This window comes from Pseudophryne corroboree, chromosome 9, assembly GCF_028390025.1.
Source record: "Pseudophryne corroboree isolate aPseCor3 chromosome 9, aPseCor3.hap2, whole genome shotgun sequence".
Lineage (NCBI taxonomy): Eukaryota > Metazoa > Chordata > Amphibia > Anura > Myobatrachidae > Pseudophryne > Pseudophryne corroboree.
In genome coordinates, this window is record NC_086452.1 from 10,133,522 (window position 1) to 10,151,324 (window position 17,803).

Here is a 17,803-nt window from a genome sequence, read left to right on the forward strand (position 1 = left end):
GAGTAACTGCCTCAGATATAGATCCACTCTCAGGAGTAACTGCCTCTGATATACATCCACTCTCAGGAGTAACTGCCTCAGATATACATCCACTCTCAGGAGTAACTGCCTCTTATATACAACCACTCTCAGGAGTGACTGCCTCTGATATACATCCACTCTCAGGAGTGACTGCCTCTGATAAAGATCCACTCTCAGGAGTGACTGCCTTTGATATACAACCACTCTCAGGAGTGACTGTCTCTAATATACATCCACTCTCAGGAGTAACTGCCTCTGATATACATCCACTCTCAGGAGTGACTGCCTCTGATATACATCCACTCTCAGGAGTAACTGCCTCAGATATAGATCCACTCTCAGGAGTAATTGCCTCAGATACAGATCCACTCTAAGGAGTAACTGCCTCAGATACAGATCCACTCTCAGGAGTGACTGCCTCTAATATACATCCACTCTCAGGAGTAACTGCCTCAGATATACATCCACTCTCAGGAGTAACTGCCTCTGATATACATCCACTCTCAGGAGTAACTGCCTCAGATATAGATCCACTCTCAGGAGTAATTGCCTCAGATACAGATCCACTCTCAGGAGTAACTGCCTCTGATATACATCCACTCTCAGGAGTAACTGCCTCTGATATACATCCACTCTCAGGAGTAACTGCCTCAGATATAGATCCACTCTCAGGAGTAACTGCCTCAGATACAGATCCACTCTCAGGAGTGACTGCCTCTGATATAGATCCACTCTCAGGAGTGACTGCCTCTGATATACAACCACTCTCAGGAGTGACTGCCTCTAATATACACCCACTCTCAGAAGTAATTGCCTCTGGTATACATCCACTCTCAGGAGTAACTGCCTCTGATATAGATCCACTATCAGGAGTGACTGCCTCTGATATAGATCCACTCTCAGGAGTGACTGCCTCAGATATACATCCACTCTCAGAAGTAATTGCCTCTGATATACATCCACTCTCAGGAGTAACTGCCTCTGATATAGATCCACTCTCAGGAGTGACTGCCTCTGATATAGATCCACTCTCAGGAGTGACTGCCTCAGATATACATCCACTCTCAGGAGTAACTGCCACTGATATAGATCCACTCTCAGGAGTGACTGCCTCTGATATAGATCCACTCTCAGGAGTGACTGCCTCTGATATACAACCACTCTCAGGAGTGACTGCCTCTGATATACATCCACTCTCAAGAGTAACTGCCTCTGATATACATCCACTCTCAGGAGTAACTGCCTCAGATATAGATCCACTCTCAGGAGTAATTGCCTCAGATACAGATCCACTCTCAGGAGTAACTGCCTCTGATATACATCCACTCTCAGGAGTAACTGCCTCAGATATAGATCCACTCTCAGGAGTAATTGCCTCAGATACAGATCCACTCTAAGGAGTAACTGCCTCAGATACAGATCCACTCTAAGGAGTGACTGCCTCTGATATAGATCCACTCTCAGGAGTGATTGCCTCTGATATACAACCACTCTCAGGAGTGACTGCCTCTGATATACATCCACTCTCAGGAGTAACTGCCTCTGATATACATTCACTCTCAGGAGAAACTGCCTCTGATATACATCCACTCTCAGGAGTAACTGCCTCAGATATAGATCCACTCTCAGGAGTAACTGGCTCAGATATAGATCCACTCTCAGGAGTAATTGCCTCAGATACAGATCCACTCTCAGGAGTAACTGCCTCTGATATACATCCACTCTCAGGAGTAACTGCCTCTGATATACATCCACTCTCAGGAGTGACTGCCTCTGATATACATCCACTCTCAGGAGTAACTGCCTCTGATATACATTCACTCTCAGGAGTAACTGCCTCTGATATACATCCACTCTCAGGAGTAACTGCCTCAGATATAGATCCACTCTCAGGAGTAACTGGCTCAGATATAGATCCACTCTCAGGAGTAATTGCCTCAGATACAGATCCACTCTCAGGAGTAACTGCCTCTGATATACATCCACTCTCAGGAGTAACTGCCTCTGCTATACATCCACTCTCAGGAGTAACTGCCTCTGCTATACATCCACTCTCAGGAGTAACTGCCTCAGATATTGATCCACTCTCAGGAGTAATTGCCTCAGATACAGATCCACTCTAAGGAGTAACTGCCTCAGATACAGATCCACTCTCAGGAGTGACTGCCTCAGATATAGATCCACACTCAGGAGTAACTGCCTCAGATATAGATCCACTCTCAGGAGTAACTGCCTCTGATATAGATCCACACTCAGGAGTAACTGCCTCAGATACAGATCCACTCTCAGGAGTAACTGCCTCTGATATACATCCACTCTCAGGAGTAACTGCCTCAGAAATAGATCCACTCTCAGGAGTAATTGCCTCAGATACAGATCCACTCTCAGGAGTAACTGCCTCAGATACAGATCCACTCTCAGGAGTAACTGCCTCTGATATACATCCACTCTCAGGAGTAACTGCCTCAGATATAGATCCACTCTCAGGAGTAACTGCCTCAGATATAGATCCACTCTCAGGAGTAACTGCCTCAGATATAGATCCACTCTCAGGAGTAACTGCCTCAGATATACATCCACTCTCAGGAGTAACTGCCTCAGATATAGATCCACTCTCAGGAGTAACTGCCTCAGATATAGATCCACTCTCAGGAGTAACTGCCTCAGATATAGATCCACTCTCAGGAGTAACTGCCTCTGCTATACATCCACTCTCAGGAGTAACTGCCTCAGATATAGATCCACTCTCAGGAGTAATTGCCTCAGATACAGATCCACTCTAAGGAGTAACTGCCTCAGATACAGATCCACTCTCAGGAGTGACTGCCTCAGATATAGATCCACACTCAGGAGTAACTGCCTCAGATATAGATCCACTCTCAGGAGTAACTGCCTCTGATATAGATCCACACTCAGGAGTAACTGCCTCAGATACAGATCCACTCTCAGGAGTAACTGCCTCTGATATACATCCACTCTCAGGAGTAACTGCCTCAGAAATAGATCCACTCTCAGGAGTAATTGCCTCAGATACAGATCCACTCTCAGGAGTAACTGCCTCAGATACAGATCCACTCTCAGGAGTAACTGCCTCTGATATACATCCACTCTCAGGAGTAACTGCCTCAGATATAGATCCACTCTCAGGAGTAACTGCCTCAGATATAGATCCACTCTCAGGAGTAACTGCCTCAGATATAGATCCACTCTCAGGAGTAACTGCCTCAGATATAGATCCACTCTCAGGAGTAATTGCCTCAGATACAGATCCACTCACAGGAGTAACTGCCTCTGATATACATCCACTCTCAGGAGTAACTGCCTCAGATACAGATCCACTCTCAGGAGTAACTGCCTCTGATATACATCCACTCTCAGGAGTAACTGCCTCAGATATACATCCACTCTCAGGAGTAACTGCCTCAGATATAGATCCACTCTCAGGTGTAACTGCCTCAGATATAGATCCACTCTCAGGAGTAACTGCCTCTGATATACATCCACTCTCAGGAGTAACTGCCTCAGATATAGATCCACTCTCAGGAGTAACTGCCTCAGATATAGATCCACTCTCAGGAGTAACTGCCTCAGATATAGATCCACTCTCAGGAGTAACTGCCTCAGATATACATCCACTCTCAGGAGTAACTGCCTCAGATATACCCACTCTCAGGAGTAACTGCCTCAGATATAGATCCACTCTCAGGAGTAACTGCCTCAGATACAGATCCACTTTCAGGAGTAACTGTCTTTGATATAGATTCACTCTCAGGAGTAACTGCCTCAGATACAGATCCACTCTCAGTAGTAACTGTCTCAGATACAGGTCCTTTCTCAGGAGTGACTGCCGCTGATAGAGGTCCACTCTCAGGAGTAACTGCCACTGATATACATCCACTCTCAGGAGTAACTGCCTCTGATAGAGGTCCACTCTCAGGAGTGACTGCCACTGATATACATCCACTCTCAGGAGTAACTGCCTCAGATACAGATCCACTCTCAGTAGTAACTGTCTCAGATACAGGTCCTTTCTCAGGAGTGACTGCCGCTGATAGAGGTCCACTCTCAGGAGTAACTGCCACTGATATACATCCACTCTCAGGAGTAACTGCCTCAGATACAGATCCACTCTCAGGAGTAACTGCCTCTGATATACATTCACTCTCAGGAGTAACTGCCTCAGATATAGATCCACTCTCAGGAGTAACTGCCTCTGATATACATCCACTCTCAGGAGTAACTGCCTCAGATATAGATCCACTCTCAGGAGTAACTGCCTCAGATATAGATCCACTCCCAGGAGTAACTGCCTCAGGTATACATCCACTCTCAGGAGTAACTGCCTCAGATATAGATCCACTCTCAGGAGTAACTGCCTCTGATATACATCCACTCTCAGGAGTAACTGCCTCAGATATAGATCCACTCTCAGGAGTAACTGCCTCAGATATACATCCACTCTCAGGAGTAACTGCCTCAGATATAGATCCACTCTCAGGAGTAACTGCCTCAGATATACATCCACTCTCAGGAGTAACTGCCTCAGATATAGATCCACTCTCAGGAGTAACTGCCTCAGATATACATCCACTCTCAGGAGTAACTGCCTCAGATATACATCCACTCTCAGGAGTAACTGCCTCAGATATAGATCCACTCTCAGGAGTAACTGCCTCAGATATAGATCCACTCTCAGGAGTAACTGCCTCAGATATACATTCACTCTCAGGAGTAACTGCCTCAGATATAGATCCACTCTCAGGAGTAACTGCCTCTGATATACATCCACTCTCAGGAGTAACTGCCTCAGATATAGATCCACTCTCAGGAGTAACTGCCTCAGATATAGATCCACTCCCAGGAGTAACTGCCTCAGGTATACATCCACTCTCAGGAGTAACTGCCTCAGATATACATCCACTCTCAGGAGTAACTGCCACTGATATACATCCACTCTCAGGAGTAACTGCCTCTGATAGAGGTCCACTCTCAGGAGTGACTGCCACTGATATACATCCACTCTCAGGAGTAACTGCCTCAGATACAGATCCACTCTCAGTAGTAACTGTCTCAGATACAGGTCCTTTCTCAGGAGTGACTGCCGCTGATAAAGGTCCACTCTCAGGAGTAACTGCCACTGATATACATCCACTCTCAGGAGTAACTGCCTCTGATAGAGGTCCACTCTCAGGAGTGACTGCCACTGATATACATCCACTCTCAGGAGTAACTGCCTCTGATAGAGGTCCACTCTCAGTAGTAACTGTCTCAGATATAGATCCACTCTCAGGAGTAACTGCCACTGATATACATCCACTCTCAGGAGTAACTGCCTCAGATACAGATCCACTCTCAGTAGTAACTGTCTCAGATACAGATCCACTCTCAGTAGTAACTGTCTCAGATACAGGTCCTTTCTCAGGAGTGACTGCCGCTGATACAGATCCACTCTCAGGAGTAACTGCCACTGATATACATCCACTCTCAGGAGTAACTGCCTCTGATAGAGGTCCACTCTCAGGAGTGACTGCCGCTGATAGAGGTCCACTCTCAGGAGTGACTGCCTCTGACAGAGATACGCACTCAGGAGTAACTGCCTCTGACAGAGATACATGCTCAGGAGTGACTGCCTCTGACAGAGATACATGCTCAGGAGTAACTGCCTCTGACAGAGATACGCTCTCAGGAGTGACTGCCTCTGACAGAGATACATGCTCAGGAGTGACTGCCACTGATATAGGTCCACTCTCAGCTGTGGCTGCCGCTGATAAAGGTACATGCTCAGGAGTATTTACAATGCAATAGAACCCACATCGCACTGATTAGCAAACAAAGTAGGAAGGATCCAGTAACTGAGCACCACCTGGGTTACACCATGATGCACTGCGGGGGGGGGGGGGGGGGGGGGGGGGGGGGGGCAGGAGTAACATGTGCAGAGAGATTTAGATTTGACAATGGTGTGGCCAGACGGTCATCTACTGTAAATCACAGTGTGAGAATAAAGCTGCCCAGCATGTGTGGGCTACACACAAAAGCAGCCAGTATTTACACCACATGCACAAAATGTATGTACTCCCCCCCTCCCCCCTGCAGTGCAACATTGGTACCCATGTACATACTATAGTTACTTGCTCTTTCTTACTTTATTCCCAAATCAGACTCAGGCAATTGATAAAAACAAGCACAATACCCGCTCCATGTTCTTCCTCACACTGGGATTAGTGATGTCTGTGTAGATTCCGGCTGTGCACAGAGTACCAGAGATGCAGTGTGAATACACCATGGACAGAGAGCTGACAGGGGATGTGGGTCCGATCTGTGATAAAGCCCAAACAACGATCTACAGTACATTGTGATGTCTTCATGCAAAATGAGGTGTGGTCTCATTATTCCTGTAATTCATACTATGCAGTCAGACAAGTAATTTACACAGGGGTAATGCTACACCTGCATAACGTGTGATATCCTATCCCATATCATAAAGCTGCTACTTTATCTCTCTCCTAGGCTTGGCAAATCCCCCCCCCAGGTGTTTCAATCTTTGACTAAATGTATTGTTTTACCTTATCGCTGAGATTATGGGCAATGAGCAGCTCATTGAGGTTAAGGTTATTGCAAAATGGAACAAGTCTACTTATTGTGTGCTCAGGCAGGTCATGGGCAGCACGGATGGTGTAGTGGTTAGCATTACTGCCTCACATCACTGAGGTCATGGGTTTCTATTCCCACTATGGCCTTAACTGTGTGGAGTTTGTATATTCTCCCCGTACTTGTGTGGGTTTCCTCCGGGTACTCCGGTTTCCTCCCACAATCCAAAAATATAATGATAGGCTAATTGGCTCCAAAGAAAATGAACCCTAGCGTGAATGTGACTGCGTGTGTATGAGATAGGGAATATAGAGTGTAAGCTCCCCTGGGGCAGGGACTGATGCGAATAGCCAAATGTTCTCTGTACAGCGTTGCGGAATATGTGTGCGCTATAGAAATAACTGTATATAAATGACTAAATTAGTCTGTCCCTGCGAGTGAGACAAACTCTTGATTGATGAAAGCAGGGAACCTCAGTTGAATATCCAGGTAAACAGGGGACGGTCATCCAGAGGTTTTTCTTCACAGGTAGAAAGCTTAGGTCAGCCAAATGCTGATTGCATCCTGGTGTAGAAATACCGTGTCAAGACGAAGGATCCAAGGGCCTAAATCAGATCTGATTGCTGCTGTGTGTTTTCGCACAGTGGGCGATCAGATCCGAACTGCGCGTACACCGCAATGCGCAGGCGCATCGGACAGCGCCAGTCAGCGACGAGATGGTGCGAATGATCCAGGAGATTGACAGGAGGAGGCCATTTGTGGGTGGCAACTGACCGTTTTCAGGGAGTGTCCAGAAAAACGCAGGCGGTTCAAGCGTTTTGAGGGAGGGTGTCTGACTTCAGCTCCGGCCCCAATCAGCAGGATTCTATCGCACTGGAAGAGTAAGTCCTGGGCTGCGCAGAGACGGCACAAAATCAGTCTGTACAGCTCTGCTACACACGCAATCGCACACTTGCACAGCGAAAATACACTCCCATGTAGGCGGCGACTATCTGATCTCAGGGCTGCAAAAAACGCAGCCCAGCGATCAGGTCTGAATTATGCCCTAAGATGCTATGGAAGGGACATAGAACATTCATCTCATTTACTTGTCCCCGGTGGCAATTCTCCAGAGGATGCTAAAGAAAATTAAAAAAAGAAGGCGTCATCTTACTCGCCCCAGACTGACCACATAGATCATGTTGCTCAGCATGACAGAAGGTCCAAACGGGTGATTCAAACAAGGCTAGGAGGTCAGTCTCCAGAAAAACCTACCACACCGTCTGGAAACCAGACATCTTTAGCTAGGAGTGGCTTTCTTTGTCTTTTAGGTTGCAGCATATCTTACAGAAGGTACTGAGACTTAATTCTGCAAAGGTCAAATTTCAGCCCTTTCAGGTTTCTTACCAACGAAACTAACTTACCCAAAGTCCAGACTATTTTGTGCAGGGGGGTGTTGCATGTGGTATCCGTTCAGATTGTCGACCATGTTATGGTCGACAGTCATTAGGTCGACCACTATTGGTCGACATTGACATGGTCGACATGGACACATGGTCGACACATGAAAATTGTCGACACATGAAAAGGTCGACATGAGTTTTTTAACTTTTTTTTCTTTTGGGGAACTTTTCCATACTTTACGATCCACGTGGACTACGATTGGAACGGTAATCTGTGCCGAGCGAAGCGAAGCCACCATGCCCGAAGCATGGCGAGCGAAGCGAGCCATGCGAGGGGACGCGGTGCACTAATTGGGGTTCCCAGTCACATTACGCAAAAAACGACACCAAAAAAAGTTAAAAAACTCATGTTGACTTTTTCATGTGTCGACCTTTCATGTGTCGACCATGTGTCCATGTCGACCATGTCAATGTCGACCAATAGTGGTCAACCTAATGACTGTCGACCATAACATGGTCGACCATTCATACCGGAACCGTTGCATGTGCCTCATATTGCTCCATAGGATCTTCATCTTGTATTGAACGCTCCACAGTATGCTCTGAGTCTTTGGAGTTGGGGAATTTAACATTTCTCACATGGAAAAGAGAATTTCTACTATTTATTAAGCTTGGAGTGTTTCAGAACTGGGGTCTCCGTTCCTTATCAAGATCGGCCATCTTTCAGCCTAATGGCCATCTCAGCGTAAAGACGTTTGTAGCTCTCACCTCAACCAGGCTATTGGGATCTCAGCCTAGTCCCATAAGAGGTCTACGGACAAAAAGAGGTCCCTTCGTTCTTTGCATGTGATCGGGGCATTGAGTGTTGATGTTGACGAGACTACTGATCTGCGATCCTTTATGATGACGACTTCTGAGCAGTCCATTGCTAGGTGGATTACTGCCACCATCAGTCAGGCTTCTCCTGCAGCTGGGCTGCCAATTCCTGCAAAACCTCCAGGCTCAGTCTTCCAGGTCAGTGCGTGCCTACTGGGGGCATCTCCAGTCATTTCCACCGTCCCCCAAAGGAGTAGTAAGAAAATAGGACTTCATAATTACGTTCAATCCTTTGAGTCTAATGGGCACAGTGGGCACACTGCCCGTTATGCTCTTGTATCTCCGGTCCTCTCTGCGCTCCCCTGTGGGCTGTGTGTGCACCAGGCAGGTATGTGGTTATACGGGGAGGGGGCACAAACCGCGCCATACTCCGCTGTACAGCAATATATTGCCAGTGTCCACCACGGACACAAATTTTTAAAAAAAACTGAACGCAAAGTGTAAAATGTTGTTTTACGAATATTCTCTGTTCTGCTCATGTATCAGTTATCTCACCACATTTATCCCATAGTAACAATATTCTCATTTTATCTTATATGTGGAACAGTATCAAAATGATTTAGAAAAATATCCAAATGCCCAATTATCCACTGCAATGCCGACATCCCTGCACAACCTGCACACACAATGATAGGGTGTGGCTCTCCCGACACTTCATGAACCCAGGTCGACACTGTGGAGGTTATTCAGGATGGATTGCATAAGCAATCCCCTGCACAGTTTCCAGATTATCGCAAAACTGTGCAGGCACAGGACCCCTCCTGCGCAGAACGGGTCCTGCAATCGCATCGCAGGATTGCAAACGTCTCTTCCGGTCAATCTGTTCAGAGGGGGGGCAGAGAGTGGTGAGGCCAAGGACTGCATTGCGAGACACAGTTACCATGGCCTCGTTAGCCGCCCGGCCATGGCAAGCCTGAGTAAGCCGAGTGCTGTGATTACAAATGCCGCAAGGAGATGTGTATACGCCTCACACTGCGTTTTCATTGCTATGGATGTCATTTGTAAAGCTGCTGCAAACAACCCATGCTGAATGAGAGTTACAAACGTCACTTCCACGCTATATTCCAGGACAGAACTTCCTAAAATCCCCTCAAGTATTGTCCCTCCACCTTATGGTGGGATCACTGGTCTATGTCACATGGCGGCACCGGGGTTTCCGCACACCCCTGCCCTGACAGTCACAGTCTTCATACAGAATGACAAGGTTAGAACAGATCATCTGCATCCCAGGAAACGTATGCAGGGGCAGCGAAGACATGTGGGCTGTGATAACTGGAAACATCAGCCGTGACGCCCAATAGTCTAATGATGTCATCTAATTAGAAGATAATATGAATTGCACATAGAGAAATTGTATTATTAGCAGAGTAATGATACCTTCAGGCACGTCCATCACTACCCCAACATAGGCACAAACATCAGCGCTAAATAACTTACAGCCGCTGCACCAGCTCCGGAGCCAGGTGTACGTAACACTACTCTGCCATCTCCACTTACAGCTGCTGCACCAGCTCCGGAACTAGGTGTACGTAACACTACTCTGACATCTCCACTTACAGCTGCTGCACCAGCTCCGGAGCCAGGTGTACGTAACACTACTCTGCCATGTCCACTTACAGCTGCTGCACCAGCTCCGGAGCCAGGTGTACGTAACACTACTCTGCCATGTCCACTTACAGCTGCTGCACCAGCTCCGGAACTAGGTGTACGTAACACTACTCTGACGCATCTCCACTTACAGCTGCTGCACCAGCTCCGGAGCCAGGTGTACGTAACACTACTCTGCCATGTCCACTTACAGCTGCTGCACTAGCTCCGGAGCCAGGTGTACGTAACACTACTCTGCCATGTCCACTTACAGCTGCTGCACCAGCTCCGGAGCCAGGTGTACGTTACACTACTCTGCCATCTCCACTTACAGCTGCTGCACCAGCTCCGGAACTAGGTGTACGTAACACTACTCTGACATCTCCACTTACAGCTGCTGCACCAGCTCCGGAACTAGGTGTACGTAACACTACTCTGACATCTCCACTTACAGCTGCTGCACCAGCTCCGGAACTAGGTGTACGTAACACTACTCTGACATCTCCACTTACAGCTGCTGCACCAGCTCCGGAACTAGGTGTACGTAACACTACTCTGCCATCTCCACTTACAGCTGCTGCACCAGCTCCGGAGCCAGGTGTACGTAACACTACTCTGCCATCTCCACTTACAGCTGCTGCACCAGCTCCGGAGCCAGGTGTACGTAACGCTACTCTGACACATCTCCACTTACAGCTGCTGCACCAGCTCCGGAGCCAGGTGTACACAACGCTACTCTGACATCTCCACTTACAGCTGCTGCACCAGCTCCGGAACTAGGTGTACGTAACACTACTCTGACATCTCCACTTACAGCTGCTGCACCAGCTCCGGAGCCAGGTGTACGTAACACTACTCTGACATCTCCACTTACAGCTGCTGCACCAGCTCCGGAGCCAGGTGTACGTAACACTACTCTGACATCTCCACTTACAGCTGCTGCACCAGCTCCGGAGCCAGGTGTACGTAACACTACTCTGACATCTCCACTTACAGCTGCTGCACCAGCTCCGGAACTAGGTGTACGTAACACTACTCTGACATCTCCACTTACAGCTGCTGCACCAGCTCCGGAGCCAGGTGTACGTAACACTACTCTGACATCTCCACTTACAGCTGCTGCACCAGCTCCGGAGCCAGGTGTACGTAACACTACTCTGACATCTCCACTTACAGCTGCTGCACCAGCTCCGGAACTAGGTGTACGTAACACTACTCTGACATCTCCACTTACAGCTGCTGCACCAGCTCCGGAGCCAGGTGTACGTAACACTACTCTGACATCTCCACTTACAGCTGCTGCACCAGCTCCGGAGCCAGGTGTACGTAACACTACTCTGACATCTCCACTTACAGCTGCTGCACCAGCTCCGGAACTAGGTGTACGTAACACTACTCTGACATCTCCACTTACAGCTGCTGCACCAGCTCCGGAGCCAGGTGTACGTAACACTACTCTGACATCTCCACTTACAGCTGCTGCACCAGCTCCGGAGCCAGGTGTACGTAACACTACTCTGACATCTCCACTTACAGCTGCTGCACCAGCTCCGGAACCAGGTGTACACAACGCTACTCTGACACATCTCCACTTACAGCTGCTGCCCCAGCTCCGGAGCCAGGTGTACACAACGCTACTCTGACACATCTCCACTTACAGCTGCTGCACCAGCTCCGGAGCCAGGTATACACAACGCTACTCTGACACATCTCCCCTTACAGCCGCTGCAGCAGCTCCGGAGCCAGGTGTACAAAACGCTACTCTGACACATCTCCACTTACAGCCGCTGCAGCAGCTCCGGAGCCAGGTGTACACAACGCTACTCTGACACATCTCCACTTACAGCTGCTGCCCCAGCTCCGGAGCCAGGTGTACACAACGCTACTCTGACACATCTCTTAAAGCTGCTGCGCCAGCTCCGGAGCCAGGTGTACGTAACACTACTCTGACATCTCCACTTACAGCTGCTGCACCAGCTCCGGAACCAGGTGTACACAACGCTACTCTGACACATCTCCACTTACAGCTGCTGCCCCAGCTCCGGAGCCAGGTGTACACAACGCTACTCTGACACATCTCCACTTACAGCTGCTGCACCAGCTCCGGAGCCAGGTATACACAACGCTACTCTGACACATCTCCCCTTACAGCCGCTGCAGCAGCTCCGGAGCCAGGTGTACAAAACGCTACTCTGACACATCTCCACTTACAGCCGCTGCAGCAGCTCCGGAGCCAGGTGTACACAACGCTACTCTGACACATCTCCACTTACAGCCGCTGCGCCAGCTCCGAAGCCAGGTGTACACAACGCTACTCTGACACATCTCCACTTACAGCCGCTGCACCAGCTCCGGAGCCAGGTGTACACAACGCTACTCTGACACATCTCCACTTACAGCCGCTGCAGCAGCTCCGGAGCCAAGTGTACACAACGCTACTCTGACACATCTCCACTTACAGCTGCTGCGCCAGCTCCGGAGCCAGGTGTACACAACGCTACTCTGACACATCTCCACTTACAGCCGCTGCACCAGCTCCGGAGCCAGGTGTACACAACGCTACTCTGACACATCTCCACTTACAGCTGCTGCACCAGCTCCGGAACCAGGTGTACACAACGCTACTCTGACACATCTCCGCTTACAGCCGCTGCGCCAGCTCCGGAGCCAGGTGTACACAACGCTACTCTGACACATCTCCACTTACAGCCGCTGCAGCAGCTCCGGAGCCAGGTGTACACAACGCTACTCTGACACATCTCCACTTACAGCCGCTGCAGCAGCTCCGGAGCCAGGTGTACACAACGCTACTTTGACACATCTCCACTTACAGTTGCTGCAGCAGCTCCGGAGCCAGGTATACACAACGCTACTCTGACACATCTCCACTTACAGCCGCTGCGCCAGCTCCGGAGCCAGGTATACACAACGCTACTCTAACACATATCCACTTACAGCTGCTGCACCAGCTCCGGAGCCAGGTGTACACAACGCTACTCTGACACATCTCCACTTACAGCTGCTGCACCAGCTCCGGAACCAGGTGTACACAACGCTACTCTGACACATCTCCACTTACAGCCGCACCACCAGCTCCGGAGCCAGGTATACACAACGCTACTCTGACACATCTCCACTTACAGCCGCTGCACCAGCTCTGGAGCCAGGTGTACACAACGCTACTCTGACACATCTCCACTTACAGCCGCTGCAGCAGCTCCGGAGCCAGGTGTACACAACGCTACTCTGACACATATCCACTTACAGCTGCTGCAGCAGCTCCGGAGCCAGGTGTACACAACGCTACTCTGACACATCTCCACTTACAGCCGCTGCACCAGCTCCGGAGCCAGGTGTACACAACGCTACTCTGACACATCTCCACTTACAGCCGCTGCACCAGCTCCGGAGCCAGGTGTACACAACGCTACTCTGACACATCTCCACTTACAGCCGCTGCAGCAGCTCCGGAGCAAAGGTGTACACAACGCTACTCTGACACATGTCCACTTACAGCCGCTGCACCAGCTCCGGAGCCAGGTGTACACAACGCTACTCTGACACATCTCCACTTACAGCCGCTGCACCAGCTCCGGAGCCAGGTGTACACAACGCTACTCTGACACATCTCCACTTACAGCTGCTGCACCAGCTCCGGAGCCAGGTGTACACAACGCTACTCTGACACATCTCCACTTACAGCTGCTGCACCAGCTCCGGAGCCAGGTGTACACAACGCTACTCTGACACATCTCCACTTACAGCTGCTGCACCAGCTCCGGAGCCAGGTATACACAACGCTACTCTGACACATCTCCACTTACAGCTGCTGCGCCAGCTCCGGAGCCAGGTGTACACAACGCTACTCTGACACATCTCCACTTACAGCTGCTGCACCAGCTCCGGAGCCAGCAGGTGTACACAACGCTACTCTGACACATCTCCACTTACAGCCGCTGCACCAGCTCCGGAGCCAGGTGTACACAACGCTACTCTGACACATGTCCACTTACAGCCGCTGCACCAGCTCCGGAGCCAGGTGTACACAACGCTACTCTGACACATCTCCACTTACAGCCGCTGCACCAGCTCCGGAGCCAGGTGTACACAACGCTACTCTGACACATCTCCACTTACAGCTGCTGCACCAGCTCCGGAGCCAGCAGGTGTACACAACGCTACTCTGACACATCTCCACTTACAGCCGCTGCACCAGCTCCGGAGCCAGGTGTACACAACGCTACTCTGACACATGTCCACTTACAGCTGCTGCACCAGCTCCGGAGCCAGGTGTACACAACGCTACTCTGACACACACTCTCACACAGCCAGGTGTAAATGGGGCGCTCCCACATAGGGTAAGAGCAGCGAGTGTGCGTCAGGGGCGTGTTGGCAGAACTGCGAGCTATGCGTGTTTTCAGATGTATAAGGCTGAGCGAGTGGCCACTGATAGTGATGACAGCTATGGAACCAAGCGGATGGGCAAGGTGCGGTCACAGATGTGTACAGTCAGTATACGGGCATATATACTGTATGTAGAGATGATAAAGGATAAGACATGCACCTCTTGTCCTTTATTATCTATAGATGAAAGTCATTTTGGCTATTTATAGATTAGCCATTGATTTGCCTCGTTGAACTTAAATACAAGCAGCCGCCCAGCATTACCCTGGGGAAGTGCACACTCTGGACGCTGTTTCACGGACACTTCATGCTGGTGATACAGTACTGGCTTTACTGACTGTGTGTATAATTCCACTTTGAAGTGAATTTGTGTTTACTGACATACACCAATTTCAGTAAATTAGGGGTATCTAGTTGGGTAGCGCCACCACTCTCCAACTACTTCTTAGGCATATATACGCAACTGCCCGGTCCCCTACCCCTCCTGACCTATTATACTTACCACCCCCGTCCCCTCTCTTTCTCATCCCTCTCAACCTGCTATACTTACCACCCCGCCTCCTCTCTTCCTCGTCCCTCCTGACCTGTTATATTTACTACCCCCATCCCCTCTCTTCCTCATCCCTCCCGACCTGTTATACTTACTACCCTCATCCCCTCTCTTCCTCGTCCCTCCCGACCTGTTATACTTACCACCCCCTTCCCCTCTCTTCCTCATCCCTCCCGACCGGTTATACTTACCACCCCGCCTCCTCTCTTCCTCGTCCCTCCTGATCTGTTATACTTACTACCCTCATCCCCTCTCTTCCTCGTCCCTTCCAACTTGCTATACTTACCACCCTGCCTCCTCTCTTCCCTGTCTCTCCTAACCTGCTATACTTACCACCCCCATCCCCTCTCTTCCTCATCCCTCCCAACCTGTTATACTTACCACCCCGCCTCCTCTCTTCCCTGTCTCTCCTGACCTGCTATACTTACCACCCCGCCTCCTCTCTTCCCTGTCTCTCCTAACCTGTTATACTTACCACCCCGTTTCCTCTCTTCCCTGTCTCTCCTGACCTGTTATACTTACCACCCCGCCTCCTCTCTTCCCTGTCTCTCCTAACCTGTTATACTTACCACCCCGCCTCCTCTCTTCCCTGTCTCTCCTGACCTGTTATACTTACCACCCTGCCTCCTCTCTTCCCTGTCTCTCCTGACCTGCTATACTTACCACCCCGCCTCCTCTCTTCCCTGTCTCTCCTGACCTGTTATACTTACCACCCCGCCTCCTCTCTTCCCTGTCTCTCCTAACCTGCTATACTTACCACCCCGCATCCTCTCTTCCCTGTCTCTCCTGACCTGCTATACTTACCACCCCGCCTCCTCTCTTCCCTCTCTCCTGACCTGTTATACTTACCACCCCGCCTCCTCTCTTCCCTGTCTCTCCTGACCTGTTATACTTACCACCCCGCCTCCTCTCTTCCCTGTCTCTCCTGACCTGTTATACTTACCACCCCGCCTCCTCTCTTCTCTGTCTCTCCTGACCTGTTATACTTACCAACCCGCCTCCTCTCTTCCCTGTCTCTCCTGACCTGTTATACTTACCACCCCGCCTCCTCTCTTCCCTGTCTCTCCTAACCTGCTATACTTACCACCCCGCCTCCTCTCTTCCCTGTCTCTCCTGACCTGTTATACTTACCACCCAGTTTCCTCTCTTCCCTGTCTCTCCTAACCTGTTATACTTACCACCCCTGTCCCTAATCTTCTTCGTCCCTCCCAACCTGTTAGACTTACCACCCCCGTCCCCTCTCTTCCTCGTCCCTCCTGACCGGTTATACTTACCATTCCACTCCCTCTATTCCCCGTTCCTCCCAACGTGCAGTGGGGGTCATTCCGAGTTGTTCGCTCGGTAAAAATCTTCGCATCGCAGCGATTTTCCGCTTAATGCGCAATGTCCGCACTGCGACTGCGCCAAGTAAATTTGCTATGCACTTCGGAATTTTACTCACGGCATTTTCATCGTTCTGGCGATCGTAATGTGATTGACAGGAAATGGGTGTTACTGGGCGGAAACAGGCCGTTTTATGGGCGTGTGGGAAAAAACGCTACCGTTTCCGGAAAAAACGCAGGAGTGGCTGGAGAAACGGGGGAGTGTCTGGGCGAACGCTGGGTGTGTTTGTGACGTCAAACCAGGAACGACAAGCAGTGAAATGATCGCAGATGCCGAGTAAGTCTGAAGCTACTCAGAAACTGCTACGAGGTGTGTAATCGCAATATTGCGAATACATCGTTCGCAATTTTAAGATGCTAAGATTCACTCCCAGTAGGCGGCGGCTTAGCATGAGCAAATCTGCTAAAATTCACTTGCGAGCGAACAACTCGGAATGACCCCCAGTGTGTAGAATGTGAACACGTGCACATGTCAAAGCTGTAATTATGTCATCATGCAAACATGTGTGATGACCTAATTTACATCAAAAACCAATCTTATAATCATAGATGTTGGTGTAATTATGCGTTCGGCTCTGCATCAAACCTACAAGTCTACATAGTTCCAACACTAAGGGGCATATTCAATTAGCTTACGGATTTACCCAGCAGGCCATTGATCGTGCCATGCGGGGAATAGGTATTCAATTAAACTGCCTTTTCTCCACACGGTAATCGGTTAACGAACACTGACCTACTGAACCTGCATAAACTGCGGACCTAATGGGTTTTCCTGCGAGTTATAATACAGACTCTCCATTTTAACATGAATTTGTTCTCACAGCTACTGAAGTTGCGAGAATCCTGTTCCTAATAATTAGCGTCCGGGGTTCCCACAGCAAAATGAATCGGGCAGCGCCGATAATTGAATACGCCCCTATGGGTCAGGACAGGACCCTCGGTCGCTGAGTTGTGAGGCACTCTTCCCTAGCGTCGCTGCTAATCGCACACGTATACAAACCGAGACAATACAC

At 49.7% G+C, this 17,803-nt stretch overlaps 1 protein-coding gene across 3 annotated transcripts in view; it reads right to left on the minus strand.

Moving 5' to 3' along the window:
- Window positions 1-17,803, minus strand: part of DNAI3 (dynein axonemal intermediate chain 3) — a 400,488-nt gene that overhangs the window by 296,471 nt on the left and 86,214 nt on the right. The window lies entirely within an intron of this gene.